Source organism: Merops nubicus, unplaced genomic scaffold (genome assembly GCF_000691845.1).
Source record: "Merops nubicus isolate BGI_N331 unplaced genomic scaffold, ASM69184v1 scaffold9621, whole genome shotgun sequence".
In the NCBI taxonomy this organism is placed as follows: domain Eukaryota; kingdom Metazoa; phylum Chordata; class Aves; order Coraciiformes; family Meropidae; genus Merops; species Merops nubicus.
Genome location: NW_008590262.1, coordinates 53,355 through 72,216, shown reverse-complemented (window position 1 = coordinate 72,216; position 18,862 = coordinate 53,355). Strand labels below are relative to the sequence as shown.

At 37.4% G+C, this 18,862-nt stretch overlaps 1 pseudogene across 1 annotated transcript in view; it reads right to left on the bottom strand.

Annotated features, from left to right (window-relative positions):
• Nucleotides 1-18,862, bottom strand: part of LOC103782119 — an 86,776-nt pseudogene that overhangs the window by 22,953 nt on the left and 44,961 nt on the right. Inside the window, exons 6-7 of the transcript XR_608216.1 lie at nt 3,503-3,592; nt 1,812-2,004 (exon numbers count right to left, since the gene is read on the bottom strand). The product of XR_608216.1 is annotated as a neurobeachin-like (transcript). The remainder of the gene's footprint in view (nt 1-1,811; nt 2,005-3,502; nt 3,593-18,862) is intronic.

The window sequence follows — 18,862 nt, the reverse complement described above, 5'->3', positions numbered from 1 at the left end:
ACTTCAAATAACAGTTGTTAAGGAATCCCTTGAAGTTCAGGATACTGCAATATTAGTGACCTTGATTCCTTCACAGTAAAGTATGGGTATGAATTTTGGCTTCCCTTCACTTGACACGAGGTCTGGATGAGAAATGGGTACTTGAGTAGTCAATAAAACTCTTCCAATGTAGGATGTTGAATGATGATGGGTACAGAGCACTTGGGCATCATCCCTGAAGAATCCAGGGGAACTAATGAGGAATTAGTTAGCGAATGCTACTCAAAAAACTACTAAAATACCAGATGACAGTTTCTCTACCTCTGAATCATTTCTGAAATGGGACTTTACCAGTGAGGATGCTGTCACAAAGTATTTTTTAAAATATTTTTTAAAAATATTTTCTTTGTATTTTCTTCTTTCAAAATTTTCCACTTTCATTTTAAAGAAATGCAAAACATTCTTACACCCAATGCAACTGCACCTGACAGAGTATTACAAATGCATGGATTTGTGAAAGGCAATCAGATATCCTGTTCTGTTTTGGTGGCATTCTCTAAACCAAAACACAAAGTTAGTTAGTAAACAGAAAAGAGGTACATTCCTAATACATATTAAAATGTTCAGAATAAAAGTAATACTAAAGCTTATATTACTATTCACAAAATCAGAGTGATATTAATTTTACTTGCTCCGAGAGTTCCTCTAATGCATGTATAAGGGAATTCTCATTCATTCCTCTAATTATTGCTTGTAAAAGCAGTCTTTGGCCAGCCTTGTGCAGAAGAGGTGGCATCTATTTCAACTGACTCGAATTATTCACTGAGATGTTTACATTTAAACCAGTGAATTCCCTAATCTAGTATCCCTTTATGTCTACTGGAGGTAGACATCTAACCTAAATATCACAAATTCCTCTCCAGGAAGACCTACTTCTCTCCAGGGGTTTCTCTTGTGTATAAAGAGTGGAGGAGTTTTCTTTTTTTGCCTGTCCCTACAAAGTACCTGAGCCAGCTACTGAGTCACACTCTCAAATACCAGGTACTTTATTGTTTGTCCCAGGTGGTAAGAAACCTTCAAAAGTTTCCAGATACAGTAGCATAAAGGCTACCACAGAAGGAAACTACGTTAAAAAATGAAACCTGTCCATTCCCTTATGTACCCCACGGCCTCACCATCTACTTGGCAATTCCTGGGACAACCTCAGCACCTGCATCTCCAGGTGAGATGAAAGGACAGTCCTAGCAGCAACACAGAGAGGTGAGCAGAAGGGTTGTAAGGGAAATGACCCTTGGGATGACCTTGCTGCGTGGGCTTTTGGAAGGCAAAGAGGAAACCTCTCTCCAGAGTCATTTGGTGTTCAGTTGCTTAGGCTTACTTAGGGTCCCACATTATCTAACGATGGCCCACGGGAAGGCTTATGATAAGATCCTGGATGGACGTGAAATCTCTCTCAAGCAGCAGACAGTGATGTCTGCTGTCTAGCATGCCAGCATGTATTCCTGAAACCTGGGACATATTAATATTGGCTGTGTCAAGAACAGCAGCACTCTCCTGAAAAGCATTATATCAAAGGCTGAACCTGATGTAACCACAAATCGATTGGCTGCCATGGTGACGTGCTGCTGTTAGGGAGATTGTTTCTAGGAATGGCACCAGAGAAAACACAAGCTTTGATTATTTGACACAAACCAGAAAAAAAAAAAAAAAAGTAACTTTTTCTGCACAGGCAGATGAGTGAGATTAACCCACATCTAGCTAAACTGCATGTGAAATAAAGCTGCACTGTTCAGGTCTTCCAGTTTGAATGAAACATGCCCTTGAGAACCTACCTACTGTGTTGTGCCACCGATTGACTGCAAACAACCTGCTGCAAGTGACAGTCACCACGGCAGGGATGGTCAGGTGGGGCAGCGTGTTGGCTGCCACGTGTGTGACGGGGGAATTGGATGGGAACTTCAGCACCATGATGACATCCTGCTGCATCTGATCTTTAAACATGAGGGGGCTCTGTGGAAGGAAACACTGTTGAGTAGAAAGGAGAAGAGAGCAGAAGAAAACAGAAGGGATAACACAATTAGTGAGGAGGTCCGAGGGAAAACGAGGTTAAAAAAGAGCAGGCAAGCATGTGCACATACAGGGAAAACAACTCTACCTTCACATCTACACTAGTGATGGAGGAGAGCAAGATCAGAAGCTATTATTGGATCATTACATGAGGACAAGTAGAGAATAGGTATGGTAAGGGTTATCGTTACAGGGTGCAAAATTACCATTAGCATTAATTAATATACAAAAGAATTAAAATTATACAGCAGTTATTATTCATGCAATAGAGATATGAGTCAAATAATAGTTAATCAGTTAATACATCATAAATATAAATGTTATAAACTACAAAGGCTGAAAAAATAAATTTCAAGAGGGATTCAAAAACCTGCAGCTATTTAATTTTTCTTAATGAATTCTTTATATGAAATACAGTACTTCCAAATACAGACAATTTAATTCTATGTAAAGCATATACCTACTGTGGAGTCTGTAAGTAATTATAAAATTGTTTGATGATTCTACAGGTGACATAGCTTTCTTTTACATGGACAATAATACTATTATTAAGTACTGGGTTTAATGCTATTTTTTCAGCTACTGCTATAACAAATAGAATTATTTCTAGCAGTTCAAATAATCCTTTCTACTTAATGCTCTAAATTATTATTAAAATATATTACCCATATCTCAAGAATATAAAATAAATACTATGTACATTTGACATCTAAGAATTACTTAAAATAACACAGCTAACACTTCCAGATCAATTCCCACTTTCACATTGTACAACTAGATAGAGTGATTTCCTTGTAGATAGATAAAATGATTGAAACCACTGCACGTATTACTGTCAATTTACAAAACTTAAAAGAAAATATCTATCTTTATGCATTTAATCCAAGTCAGAGAGGGGCACAGAGATCTGTCTCATTCAGCCTGGCTATTTCATATAATTCTTTGCAAGAAGCACAGAGAAGACATTGCATTAAGAATGAATTTTGGAGTTGAAACTGAAATTCAAAATATACATTGTATTCTCCCAGAGGAACAGGCAGGAGGATTCCAACACTATTTGAGCTCCACTACCTCATTTTTGTCAAGCAGGCATTGTTCATAAATCAGCCTCTAACAATGCATCCTCTAAAATAAAGCAACATGCTCACTCTAAGAAAAGCCTGCAGTCACTTCTACTACTTGCAGAAATAAGATTGTAAATATATATTTATCAAGTGTTTATTTATGAAGATAGGGCCTTATTATACAGTATTACATAGGAAAAGCCAGGGCTGTAGGAAGCTGAAGCTATTCAATCCTCCACCTTAGAGCACTGTGAGCCTTTGCTGCCAGGGGGAAAGTACGGCTGCACGGGCAATGGAGGGCATTAAAAGTGTTGCTTAATGGGTACTTGATGACCTACAAAGGATCCTCAGGTTCAAAGGGAATGCATTCCCATCCAGCAGCTATGTCTCACCAGGTGCATGGCAGAGCTCCGAGGTGGATGGGGCTCAATGAGCAACTGCGATGGCGTCTGTCCAAAGTTCTGTATCTGCGCCTCCATGGCCTGCGGGCAAGGGAGAGGGACTGTCATGAGCAATATGCATCAAGGAGAGAGGTCAACACAGTGTGTGACAATGCAGGCATATCCCAAGTCAGCCATGAAAAAAGTCCAGAAAATTCACCCGGTGCTCTCCTCCCAGGCTGCAGACTCATCCAAGTGTTAGTATTTTGTAGACAAGCTTTGCTTCTCCGTTCAAGCATGCTTCAGTTAACCAACTATCCATTCTCATTTCCAGTAACTGGCGTTATATGTGAAAATGTTAACCTGTGAGGACATGCACTTTTGGTCTTCAGAGAGCTTTTTTTTTTTTTTGCACCATAAAGAACATATATACCTTAATAAAGTCCTTTGTAAGGAGGAAAGTATGAGGATCTCTAATAAAATAAGCCTCTGGTATCTTAAATGGGGGAAAAGAAAAGCAAACTGAGAAACAAAATTCATGTATAAAGTATAATAAAACCAAAAGAATTACTATTTCAACAACAACATTAGTAGTTTGAAACAAACAAACAAAAAATGCCAGAAACAAGTCTTGCCAAACACATTCAGATGAATGTAAAAATCTTTCCAAGTTGCATATGTTTGCAGAGTATTTATTTCATACTTCATTTTAGTGCATTTTTTCACAGGCTTTCAGATTTCATAGTTCTGAAATGAAAATTTAGCAATTTCAGTGTATCCTTCAATACTTAAATCTACTTTCAGAATAAATCTGCAGCAATTCAGTAGGGAGTAGAATACAACCCGTTTACTGAGATGCTTCCACTACTCAGTTCATTCAAACAAAAATATATTTAAGATATATTCTTAAAAACTTTGGCAAAAGATTGCTGCTTGTAAAAGCAATACTGTTAAAGAACATTCCTTATTTTTCAGACACGTACTGTTTTATCTGACCTTGTAAAATTGAGAGTAAAGTGCTCACAGAGAACTAAACTGGTAGATTTTTAAATGCACTGTACATCATATACCTATATATATATACTGTAACCTGCACTACTGACCCCTAATATTTTTCTTGCAAGCTTTATGAATTTTTCATGTGCTACCACACAAGAAACATGAAACAACACCAAAACTATGACTCTCTTGGCAAATTACGTTATTTCTTTCAGACATAAAATGGTAAGAAGCACAATAAATACTCCATGATACAGAAGAATCCTTTTCACCCACATATTTTTTAATCCTACAAGCTGACCTGTGTTTTCTTCCTCTTAAAGCATAGATGCAAGAACAGATGTTAGAAAGAGATTTCCTAACAAGTCACTGATGTCTACCATTCCTGATGCCCTAGATTGACAGGTATATAATGGAATACCAGAAACAAATACTTGCCAAAAGATAAACTTAATGCAAAGTCCAGTCAAGTGGCTGAAGGACTTCCAAAGGATTGTAGCATTTCATGCTGTCATTATCCTGGTACAGGTGGTTTCTTGTTTGTTGACCAATTCAGAGTGAACATCAGTCTCCAAGGCACAGTGTGTTTCTTGGGAACTGGTGAGCATCTTAGAGCTTATTAACATCATTTAATGATGTTTAAAATCATAGAGTAATTTTATACAAACTCAATCATTTGTGTGAGCATATGTGTGTATAAGTGTGCATACAGTAGCTATCTGTCTGTACCATACCAATAGTATCTCTTTACACACTCTGTAGATACCTTCACTCATGCAGACACTTTTTATACAGGAATGTAAAATTAATTTCAAGTCAAATTAAAGGTAGTGTCCTCTATTACATTCAGTACTCTACAAGTGATTTGCCTGGCAGGGAGAAGGGAAGGGAATTATTCTTGTTTGTGAATTTCATTGTCAATATACAAACCACTAATATTAACAATATCAGGCACTGTGTGATATGTGCTTCCATGCAGAACTGTCAATTAAAGTAATTTCCATTTTTCAAGTAATTATCAAGTTTATTTTAATTTTAATTTTTGAAGGAATTTTGTGTTGAAATAAGAGTGTGAATTGTATTTGGCAGCAAAGCTGAACAAAACCCAGATCTTCCTCTCCCACCCCTAAAGTGATCCCTTAAACGACACCACTGTTCTCTCACAGGAACATCAAAATGAATTATTAAATTATTTTTCAGTATATCCCTATTCTAATTTACAGATTTATTTTCATGTTGTCCAGCCTTTACAAATTCTGATTGTTTGGCTGTAAATTCTACACACACAAACTTTACTGGCTTTGCCTTCCAGTTCAGGCAGTTTCAGTTTATGATAGCAACAGAAGAAAAGAGAAGCAGAACAAGATAATAAACCAGCATAAATTTTTCAGATTATGAGAAGAGACACTGAAGACATAACTGTCAAAAGCAACTGTTATTTTACAGCTGAAGATGTCCCAGTAAATACTCGCTTACATACTTCATACGCCTATAATTTTAAAACAAACATTTAAGTTAACGTCAAGTCCTTGTGTAACCAGAACAAATGCAGAATCAAGACCTTGATATTCAGGGAATAGTGAATATTTTTGCTGGCTTGCACTTACAAGACTCTCCTCCACCCCAAGGATAGTAATGTGATTCTTTTCTTTCAAAAATACCATTTGTAAAACTGACAACTCTCACAAGCATTAAAGCAATGGAATGATATTTCTTTAAAAACACCCGTCTTACTCAAGGACTGCACTGAGACTATAGTCTGCACAACAGCAGGGCTGTGCACAGCTACCACTGGTATTCCTCTCTGGAGCCCACAACACTTAAGAAGCACAGAAAAACCTTGTCAAAACTTAACACAGAAGATAAACATAAGCACACAGAGATAAGGTAGCTGGCCCAAGGGTATGCCTAATGCTGCTTCCTATCAGATCACTTGACACAAAATGAAAAGCAGGTACAGAACAGATTTGTGAATAATAATGTAATGCATTGATTTGTTTACAGGAGAACTCTGGCTCTATCTGAAATTAATCTGAAAACTGGTAAGTGTACACTGCAGTTTTTCTTGAACTGTACATCATCAAACTTTAGATTTATTTAATGGTTGAAAACATTTCAGTCTAATTAATCAAATCCTTTTCTCCCATCAGATCTTGAGTATTATGTGCAAAGCGTTACACCACTTCCTGAGACACACATTCTAGCTAATTTAATACAAATTTTAATAAAATGCAGTTTATTCTCATTTCACCTTCAAATGTCCTTTGTGTAGAAACAATATGTGCTTGGAATTCAGCGACTGCCAAATTTAACGATTTTGGAACAGCAAAATGGCAATTATATTAGTTTTCACTTTCTTAATAAGATGTTCCAGAAAAAAAGCTATTTAGTGAGATGATTTGAGATTCCCTACTGTTTTTAATACACATAAAATGAGATTTGTACTCCAGACACTTCAGGGAGTATCAGTTAGGATATGATCATGTATTGCAGAAAGATGAAATGGGTCTGAGCCCATTATTTGATACTCATAGGTGAGAACAAGGGAAGAAAAAATATCTGCAAACTTGCTGGCAATTCAAATTTTAAAATTAGTTGATCTCAAACATCCTAATTTATGCAATCAAGAAAAACACCACTCTATAGCACTTTAATATGGACCATTTAGCAGTAATATAGAGAGATTCATATTATATGCTTACGTACATTTTGTTCAAGAAATCAATGTGTCAAAGTCATCCAATCTTATGAATGATACTGATATTAGATACAATGAGCAATATCCTAAATGGATTTTGCTGGAAGGAAGTAAATTATTTGGTTCCAATTATTATGCTTAAAGGCAGGCTGCACATTCACAAGGACAGTGGGATGCTTCTCTGTAACCTGGAGGATCAGTCCTTAGTGTCAGCTCCCTGTGGAATGAAGAGTTCAATATATCTGCTTTGTTCATTGTGCAGACTAGTGAGGTATTTGGGTTTTATTTCTTGGTTCTGATTGAAAGAAATAAAACCCTGCCATTAAATATTTGAGCAATCTATTTCTTTAGGTGTAAGAACTAATTTTAGTGGTCAAAGACAATATCTCCAACATCAAGCACTATAACTCAATAGGAGCAGTCTGGCAGAGCAAGAGTTGGTGTTAGAATAGAAAAAGATATTTTTTTTTTCATTTGGGAGGGATAATGATCGCATAGTTCAAATGCCTGATTACTGACCAAAAGTTAAAGCATGTTATTAAGGGCATTTTCCAAATACCTCTTAAACACTGGCAGGCTTGGGGCATCAACCACCTCTCTAGGAAGCCTGTTTCAGCATCTGATTGTCCTCTCAGTAGAGAAATGTTTCCTAATGTCAAGCTCAAACTTCCCCTGTTGCAGCTTTGAACCATCCCCATGCATCCTATCACTGGATACCAGGGAGAAGAGAGCTGCACCACCTTCCTCTCGAGGAGCCCATGCTGAAACGATCCCCACTGCAGTGTTTTCCCATCAGGCTGTCTCCAGTATGGGCTGCAACCCCCAACAGTGGCTGAGCTCTGCTAGCTGTGCCCCTGGAACACACAGTTCACATACTCCAAGACTGCTCTGTAGTGTGAATACAAGCATGACAAATGGAGATGATCAGCAGACTCATTTCAGAAGCATAGTCCCATCTAAATTACAATACTAGAATTCATTCATCTGAAACATCACAGCAGTGAAGGGTTTTTTGTGATTTTTACCATACCTTTGTAAAAAGGTTAAATTATGGAACTATTTATTTTTAACATACTTTTTGTCTATAAAAGTCCTTTAGAAATGCAGGTAAATTCACCAAGGAAGATATTAATGGTCCATTTCATTTGCAAACTCTCCTTTGCTATGAGAGATGCCTGGTGACTGCATAACACAAAAAAAAAAAACATAAGAGCATGAGCAATTTTACTCTGAATCATGGATAGGAGAAAAAAAAAATCCTAAAACCAGCTTATATGGCAGATAGTAAGACAATGCTTTTATTAATATGGGAAGTATCCTTGCTTTATGAACTTTCACCAATCACTACTGTAATTAGTTAAACTTTCTAAAATATATATTACCTGAGTTTCCTTTGGTTTTCATTACTTTTTTAACATAATCAGTCATTTTATTACTAACTCCTATAATCCTTGCATGTTTTACTCCTCTTGTGTACCACATTGAGGTTTTTCTACAATTCATTTTCCCTTGTGCATGGAGACTGAGTCCAATGAAGAGCAAAAATCTCTGTGCATTTGAGAAATATGCACCACAGCAATATTGTCCAACTCTGCCTTTCCTGAAAATTTATTTCATTTTTGCATCCAAGTGAACACAGGAATCCTTTATGTGCTCTCCCACCCATGTAGTGAGGATGCTGAACAGCTCCCAAGCACCATCTTCTTCAGAGCAAACAAGACTGATAGCCCTTCAGTGGGTAGCATAAGCAGATTGAAATGTTATTGTTTGTATGAGTGGTGTGAGATACTGGGGTTTTTATTTGCAACTACAGCTGTTAAGCAGCATCAATATCTTCAGGACTTTTGATGAGTTAGGTTAAGAGTATTATTGTATGTCTGGAGGAAAAAAGTGCTGTGGTTTAAACACAAGCAGTGGCTCAACTAGTTTGAAGGCTTCGATACAGTCAGTTATTTAAACAGGATAGTCAAGGGACTGAAAGATGGGCAGAGAAATGGATTTTCTCCACAGGTCACTATTCTATTAATTTAACAATGGAGACAGGGCAACCTTAAGCTCCTTCCCCTCACAGGAGGTATCACACTGGATCCCATGTACAATTATATGGCTCCTCAGCAGATGACCAATAGCTCAGAGCTGACCTTCAGCCTCCTCCCAGAGTCAGTCCACCCCTGAAATTCTTCCTCATTCCCCTGTGAAAGGAAATAGTACTACGAAAGGAATAAGAATGTGAAAGGTAAGATCTCCTATTCTCTTTACAGGCATGAGTCACGTTGGTGACCTTATTTTTCTTAGGGTGCATTGCCTTTTAGCATTGACATTTACCTTGTTAAGCTACTAATTCTAATACCTAGTTCTTCCCTCTTTCACCTTTGTAATTCTTCCATTTTTGCCCCTGGTAGTCCAATATGCCCCTCATGACACAAAAACATTTTAAACACTCTGCCAGCTTAAGCAAGCATTTAATTAACACACTGCAAAGGGGAAACAAGTTCAATACATCTCACAAACAGAAACCAAGAAGGTAAAGCAAAAATACCATCAAGAAGGTTATGGTGCATCCAGAGCAGGTTTAGCTGAGAGTGCCCCTTACTCTTTCAGGCATATTCCCATGTGTGAAGTCCCTGTGTTCCTGAGCAAAATACTTCCTTTTCCTCTCTAGCAGCCCATCTCCTGAAAATCACTTTTCCTAGCACTGAAAACAGATGATGCCAAGGTTTGAAATGCTCCCCTCCATTCCTAAATATACCAGAAGCCAAATTTTCTACAATTTTTTGCTTTTTTATATCCTTGCAACTCTGCCTGGAACAGTTTACCACTGGTAAAATGAAATTCTCTCATTAAATTACACTAAAAACTACAGCAAACCCTATTATTCTCTAAAGCAAATAGCTTTAACTTCCAATTTCTCTGACGAGGTCTATGTTGTTATAGGGGCTCCTCAGGCCACACTTCTCAGTTCATCACTTCTTTTTATAGTTGTAATGATTTTTTAAACTGTGGCTTTTTTTTCCAAGCCATGGCAGTCCCACTGTCTTTTCTTCCCTGATGTTTGTCTATATACAAGGCAGAAAAGGACCATCCCTTTACTTGTAGAGTCAATGCTGTGCAAAACTCTAATCATAGGCTGGAACTGAAGTCATACATTTACTCACAGTTTCATTTACAATCACACTCTTTTTTTTTTTTTTTTTTAGAATAGAATAGAATAGAATAGAATAGAATAATTTAAGGTAGAAGAGACCTACAATGATCATGTACTCCAACTGCCTGATCACTTCAGAGCTGACCAAAAGTTAAAGTATGTTAAGGGCATTGTCCAAATGCCTCTAGAACACTGACAGGCTTGGGACACCAACCACCTCACTGGGAAGCCTGTTCCAGTGTTTGACCACCTTCTCAATAAAGAAATACTTCTTAATGTCGAGTCTGAACCTCCCCTGGCACAGCTTTAAACCATTCCCACACACCCTGTCACTGGATCTCAGAGACATTAGCACCTCCCTCTCCATTTCCCCTCCTCAGGAATCTGTACAGAGCAATGAGGTCTCCCATCATATAAAGAACATTTTTATATTCTCCTCTTATGCCATTATTTTCTTCAGCTGAAGTACTGTATTTGTTATGTTCATGTTTGTAATAATTCCTGTCTCATACAGAGTGGCAACATTTACTGAAACTCTTATGTGTTCATTGATGTCATGCCAAATGAAATCATTGCTCTTTCATCATTCTCCCAAATCTGTATTAAGTTTATAAAAGAAAATGTTGCTTTCTTTGATCACTAATTTAGTGAGTATGACATATTAGAAAAGATTTTACTGCTAAGTTATTGTTGTGAGAGATGTAATAGCATGATACAATAATTCATCAAACATGACACTTCATGTAATAAATAGTTAATGTTTTGAAACCTGACCTGAGTCAGGATATTTTATTTTAGATGACTGATAATTGCCTTGAAATAATTTTCCTGTTGTTACATAATGGGCAGCCTCAGAAACAAGGATTCCTCCTGAACTGGCAATCAAATTTATTTTTTTCTGAACACATTCCCTCATTTCTTTTAAAAGAAGAATCTTTTTGTTGTTTTTGAATGATAAATATTTAAGGTGACTAACTGACATAATTTTGCATCACCTAAACTCTACCTACACAAGGAAACACTCCCATATCCTCTCTTTGTTAATCAGACACCAACACTTATGGTTACATTCAAAAGGCCACAAAACCTCTGTGTGATTTGCTGTGTGAGAGGCCAATCTAGATGATCTTGCCCATCTGGTGTTCAGGTCTACGAAACATGCTCCTCTTTGACATCTTGATTCTGCAATGCAAATGACTAAAATGTACACCTGCAATGTAGAATTTCCCTGTTGATACTAATCCTTTGTATAACTCCTTTATGTGATAGTAATCAAAGCATCACAACATGCAGAGCTGCAGATGTGTCCCAGTTAGTGTCTGAAAGCCAAACAAAACCAGTTCCATCGCCTCAGTGTGCCTCCTGTTGTACAAATCCTGCTACTAAGAGCCACAGAATCACAGAGTGGTAGGTGCTGGAAGGGGTCTCTGGAGATCGTCTTGTCCAACCCCCTTGCCAAAGCAGGTTCACCTAAGGCAGGTTACACAGGAATGCATCCAGGTGGGTTTTGAAAGTCTCCAGAGAAGGAGTCCTCACTCTTAGGTCTTGGCAAGATCTTACTCAGAACACTATCTTCTATTCTGGCCAAACAGTTTCTTTCCACTTGAGCTTGTGTCACCAGTTTGAAGTTCCAAGAAATTCAAGTCCTTGTTCTTATCAAAACTCCTCTGAAGTGACCTTTGCCTGTATCTTTTAATTTTCCCTTTTTTTTTTTTTTTTTTTCTATTTTTAAATCTACCATTATAGTCTTTGGTTTGTCATACTTTCTTATTTCTTGACACTCCTACACTGGAGTTTTTGCTTTTAAGTCAAAAGTTCCTTTCCTCTCTCTTATGTCATCTTTTACCTAATTTATTTTTCTCTGTTGCATATGAAATACAAGCCAGAATGCTGAAATCTTAATTTATGTTCTTAGATCTTCAAGATGGAATCTTTTTTTCGTTTTTAAACAAAGTAAATGTATGACACAAACGTTCTTTTCAGAAAATGCTCCTAAGATTCCAAGTGCATCATCTCCAATAGTGGAGAGGGTTTTCAAGGCTCTTCAAAAGAAGAGATAAATTCGTTACATTTCCTCGAGTATAAAAAACACAAAATCCTCTGAATTTTTAAATGTAGCTTCTCTTCTGACTGGAATCATTACATATTTTTTAAAATCTACAAAAGAGGAAGTGAAGGAATAAAAAAATTGTATGAAAACTGTCATTAGCATCCTTTAGTTGGCAGTCACTAAAATTTACAGGCATTCAAGAAAAAAAAAAACAACAGAAAAACCCCACTGCTGCTGTCTGGGATGCTGCAATTGTTTCCACATGTGCAAAGCAGAGAGTAACAGCCAGAAAGCATGAAGTTTCAGTTTTGCTAGCTAAAAATTGCCAGTAATATTTTTCAAAATACCATCAGCTGCATTTAGAAACCTGTTAAATTTTACAAGTCAAAAGTACTTAATGTCTTTTCTGTTTAGAAATGCCTAACTAGATTATATTATACAATATCTCAATGAATTCACTAATGAAAAAAGAAGTCCCAAAGGTCAAGAATAAAAAATCCCATAAAGCTCTGGGAAGGCATTTCTCTGCATTAATAACCATACCAAGAGCTCCCTGTTTCTATGGTAATTCCTTCGTTTCTTCTATAAGGCTCCCAAGGACTGCCTTCCTAACCCTTTCCCTCCCTCCACCTCTGCCTCTACAGCTCCAGATGTCCTTTCTGTCCTTTTCTCCTCTTTGTTGTTCACCTGGCTTCTTGTGCTTCCATTGCACCTTGGCCTCTTCTCCCTCCTTCAATTGTGTAATGCCCATCGTCCCATGTAATTCCTTCTCCCCTCCTTCACCACTCATTTTTATTTCTTTTTCTCAGGTATGAAAAGAAGCTGCTCACCCTGTTCAGTTACTACAGCACATGCAAGGCTTTATTCTGGGCAAAAATTGAAGGTACTTTTGGTTTTCCTATGATTTAAAAAGAATGTTTTAAAAATTTTAAACTCACACATCACTGATCCACCACCCTTTATACCAGCCTGAGTTATCCTGAGCTAAGAGCAGAAGCTAGTGACTTTGTGGCAAAGAAGACGGTGATATTATTATATTTTTATGTTCCTACAATAATAAAGCTCCAAATATTGTCCAGGAGTAGAAATGCTACAAAACAGGGAAGGTACTTGTGAGAAATCTGTTGCTACTTCTCCTCTCCATTGAGGCAGAAGAAAGAAGAAATTTCTGCTGCTCATGGAGAACTCCTAAGGAGAGACATGAAGCAATGTCTACTCTGAAGAAACAGCAAACTTGACCATCTCTGAGCTTATTCCACAGCCTGGTCTGGAAAGCAGGAGCTGTCAACCTGAGCTCCACTCACAGCTCTCAGCAGGCCAATGCATCAAGTGAAAAAAGCAGTGAGATTTTTGAGGAAACTGAGGGAGCGAATATTTCTGAATGACTCCCAAATTCAAGGTGGGTGACCAAACGGCTTGTGACTTCTGCTAGCCAGGGAGGGTCACAGAAGCAGAAAGAGTCTGGCTTTGCTGGTGCCTGCACAGCTACTGAAAGAAAAACTAACCAGGAGGAGAATAAAATACAAGTATCCTTTGCTTGTTTAAGTGCTTTAGGGTGTAAATGGGAGTGGAACCAAGGAAGTAGCATTGGGCCACTCTGCATGGTTTTCAGGGAGGCTGATGTCATCTGAACAGTGCATTGCCTCTTACACACAGCAAAAGTTTACTCTGCACTGTTAGAAGGGAAATTTGTTGGGGACCACATCAGATTTAATAATATTTATTAGCTCCACTTGCCTTTGGTTTTGTTTAAGACATCATATACTTGTTTAATTGTCATTTTTAGAAGCACAGAGGCCTTTAAGTGTAGGCATCCTTCCATAAAACTGCAACAGTAATATCAGCAGGAGGTTTCATTGAGACTTTGAAACTTCATCCACTCTTTTCTAATTTTTTTTTTTTTTTTTAATTTGTGACTAAGAGCTTTAACAGCACATGCTTACAACTGGTTTTAACTCTGCTTTTTATTTGAAAAGCTAAATTGTAAGCTTTAAAAAACTGCAGTTAAACTTTTTAAAATCAACAATAAACAAACAAGTTTATTTTGGGAGGGAATGATTTTTTAATGAACAAAAATTCTTAAATTCCCCCACCTCCTTAATCATTTCTCTCAATCAACCAAATGTACACCTTTTTTAAGAAAAATATCTGAAGTTTTTTTCATTACTCTTCTTCCACTTTAATTACATACTCAAAAAATACTGTCCTCTTTCTATCTTAGGAAATGCTTATATATTTGCATTGTATTCTGTTTGAAAACTAATCCATATCTATGCATTATATGTAACATTCTGACAAAAGGCAATACAAGAAATACAAAAGGGAATGTAAACATTTAGGACAGTATTTAATTTCTGTGATTTGGTGTAAATTACATGCAACTAGGTTTGGCTGGAGGAAGTTTAGGAAACTGACTATGGAGAGTAATCTAAGTAGGTGCTCAGGATATTGACTGACCACATTTTTTCAACTTAGTGACTTTAGTCTTTGTAAGTCAGCAAAGGACCAACCTCTCAGACAGAGGGGCTTAAGCAATGAAGAGCTCCAAAGATCTAAACTGACAGTCTTGAAAACTTTCCACACATAATGTAGCAATTAAACAAACAAACAAAAGTCTACATTAGTCATTAATTTGTCAAAAATAAAAAAACTTATGAAGATAATCCTGAATCAAACCAACAAAAGGTGCAATGACATGATGGAAGCTAATGTAATCACAAGAGGCACAGACTAATGTAGTTACTGACAAAGTAGTTGTGTTCATGTTATGGTTACAGCTATCACCACAACAGACCATAACAGAATAAAAGATACAGATGAAAACGTCCTAATTTTTCTAGCTGCTCTGTGTACTTTCTTCCTACTAATACATTTTTACAGTGTTTGCAAATTTGACTTTGAAATGATCCATTTAATGAGGCTTTTACAAATTCTATTATGAGATTTGTAAACTTAAATTACAGCCTATATACCTCAGGAAACTTCTGCCATTAAGGCTGAACTTTCCTGTCTGAATTTGATCCTGTAACCGCTGGTTAATCTGGTATCAGACTGAGTAATATCCTTATCTCAGTTGGCACGTGCAACTCTCCATATTCCTGCCTTTCTGCTACACGTCCTGTTTCACTGTTATTTTCTGTCAAGCTCCTGAAATCCTGTTCATAAATTAGTCTTCTTTGTTCTCTAATCATTAGGATGCTCTTCTCTGAATTCTCTCAAATCTCTCTAGTAGGACAGCACAGAGAATAACACAACATGCTCATAAGGAATTTCAACCCAAACATGAGAGAAAGGGGGTCTGTTAGCAACTGTTCATAACCCATGGCAATTTGGCCAGTAGTTGACAAGAATTCAGATGATCATAAGCAGGTAGTCTTTTGAACTACAGGGAGACTGACATCTTTTGATGTAGAGGTCAATAAATGAAGGTACAGGATCAAGTCTAGAGAGTACCATTGTTGTGAAAAATAAACGTTATTAATAGCTCAGCTAATGAGTCATCTTTACTGCCAGAAGAAAAACTTACACAGGTTTCAGAAAGCCATTACACAGAACATACACATTATATTTATTTCTATTTATTTTACAATTAAGAACTTCCTCTGTAGGAAAATGTAAAAGAAAATGAAGAAAGCAGGGAAGCAAAAAACAGAACAGCCCTTCTGAAGGCTTGCAGTAATAAAGGGCAAAAGGGTACTTAATCATTAAAGACTGCACTTTGTGACTTTTTTTCTTCTACTTTCTTATTGAAATAAAACATGATCACTGAAGACATTTTTAATGCTAGGAAAGCAGAACCAATTCAGTAAACCAAAGTACCTAGCATGCGGGTTTTGTTCTTGTTTTGTAATTATAAAACTATACAAATTTAAAAGTGTGACTTAGAAAATTAATGTGTGACTTCATGTTCTATTTCTGCTTTGTAAAAAAAAGCAAAACTCATGAGTAAAATCTTTCCTTGTTCACCAAACTTACTTTTTTTTATCCAAACAGAAAGTAAACACTGGCTGATCTCTTTTCTCTCAGATTCATCTTTCTATCACAAATCATCTGCCTTGTTCCTGCCTTAAGAAGGTGCTCTGAGATTTGCAAAGCACATACTCCTCACTACAAACTGTAGTTATGATGAGGCTCCAACCATCTGTCAGTCTTGAATTCATCCACTGCAGGACAAAAGAACGATCTGATAGAACGGGCAAACCTTCAAAACTAAGAGCTGAGAAAGGACTGACAGGGAAGTAGGTAAAGCACATATTGAGAGGTGTCACATATAGCATTCATGAAGCTTCAGTTTATATTAGAAGTTCAGTTTTGGAAACAGATTATACTCTTACATATAAAATAAATGTTCTCAGTTATTTTCAGAGCGTAGTTTATAAAGAAATAATTCTGTTTGGATTATTTCCCAGAACACATTCTTCAAAACTTCACTTTGTTCTTGACATAAATTGAAAACAATAATATAGATATACTGTACACAGGCTTCAAAATGGCATTAAAGAGGCTCATTATCAATATGTTTAAAACATTTAGAAAGCTCAGCTTTGCATCTTTCTAAGTGAATGACTAGATACTTAGACTGAGTAATATCTGTTCCAATAAACTGCTGTGTGTGAAATGTTTTGAATAATAGTTAATTTATGCTGAGGTAATGACAGAGTAATATAACTGAAATCTGTGCTAATAGGAAAGAAGAAGCCCCTTCTAGCTGTTTCTGTTACAATCAGCCGCAGTAATTTTCACTCCATCTCTCTCTCTCTGTCTCTCTCACATAAAATATTACTTTAAGTGTATGCTAAAACGCTTGTTGCTAATTTTAAAAATCAGTAATTGGTACCTGTCATCCATATGGAGAAAAACAAAATAACCAGACAATAAAGAAGAAATTTTCATGTACAAGACCTATATTTTATATATATCTGCAATAAAAGAGAGCAATTGCAGTTAATGATGTTCTTTTTATATTGGCAAAACATTAAAATCAGTTTGGGTAAGACTCCAGTATGTTCTGACAAAAATGCATATGACATTTCTAATGTAGATGAGAACTGGCCAAAAAATTAATTCTAAATAATTCTTAGATTAAGACACTTTTCTGTGCTACAAGTTATTTACAAACTCAGTCCAGTATTTCTTTGATGAATGAATTATTTGAAATATATGTCAAGTAGGTTGTTTGAAGTCTCATTAGCTGAACAAGTTACCAACAGTAACGTTCAGTTACCAACAAACATTTGGTTTGAATGCTGGGCGTATGGCTGGTGATGTACATTGAATGGAAGTTCTTACCTCTGTCTGGATGATGAGCTTTTTAATCACAAGTAAAATGAATAATACTGCCATAAAAGACCAAAAAAAAAATTGTTTCTATTAATACATTAACAACAAAAGGAGGACTAAGGAGAATCTCTGTCCTTTATTGGATGCAGAGGGAAACATAGTGACCAAGAATGAGAAAAAGGCTGAGGTACTGAACATTACTTTGCCTCAGGCTTTAACAGTAAGACCAGTTGCTCTCAGAGTGCCCAGTCCCCTGAGCTGGACAATAGAGACAGGGAGCAGAATGAAGTCCCCATGATCCAGGAGGAAACGGGTCAGTGACCTACTACACCACATATGGGGCCAAATAGGAATCCACCCAAGAGTACTGAAGGAGCTGGTGGAAGGGCTCACCAAGCCACTTTCAATCATTTATCAGCAGTCCTGGCTAACCAGGGATGTCCCAGTTGACAGGAGGTTAGCAGATGTGACACTCATCTACAAGAAAGGCTGGAAGGAGGATCCAGGGAACTACAGGCTTGTCAGTAGGACCTCAGTGCTGGGGAGGTTATGGGACAGAGCATCCCGAGTGCCATCACGTGGCTCATACAGGACAACCAGGTGATCAGGGCCAGTCAGCATGGGTTTATGAGAGGCAGGTCCTGCTTGACTAAATTGATCTTCTCTGACAAGGTGGCACACCTAGTGGATGAGGGAAAGGCTGTGGATGTTGTCTACCAGGACTTTAGGAAGGCTTTTGACACTGTTTTCCACAGCATTCTCCTTGAGAAACTGCTGCTCATGGCTTGAAGGGGCATACACTTTGCTGGATAAAAACCTGTCTGGATAGCCAGGTCCAAAAAGAGTTGTGGTGAATGAAGTTAAAACCAGTTGGTGGCTGATCACAAGTGGTGTTCCCCAGGCCTCAGATTTGGGGTCAGTTCCCTTTAATATCTTTATCAATGATCTGGATGAAAGGATTGAGTGCACCCTCACTAAGTTTGGAGATGACACCAAGCTGGGTAGGAGTGTTGATCTGCCTGAGGATGGAAAGGCTCTGCACAGGCATTTGGACAAGCTGGATGAACAGGCTGAGGTTGATTGTATGAGATTCAACAAGGCCAAGTGCTGGGTCCTGAACCTGGGTCACAACAATCACACACAATGCTACAGGCTTGGAGTAGAGTGGCTAAAAAAGAGCCCAGCAGAAAAAGGACCTGG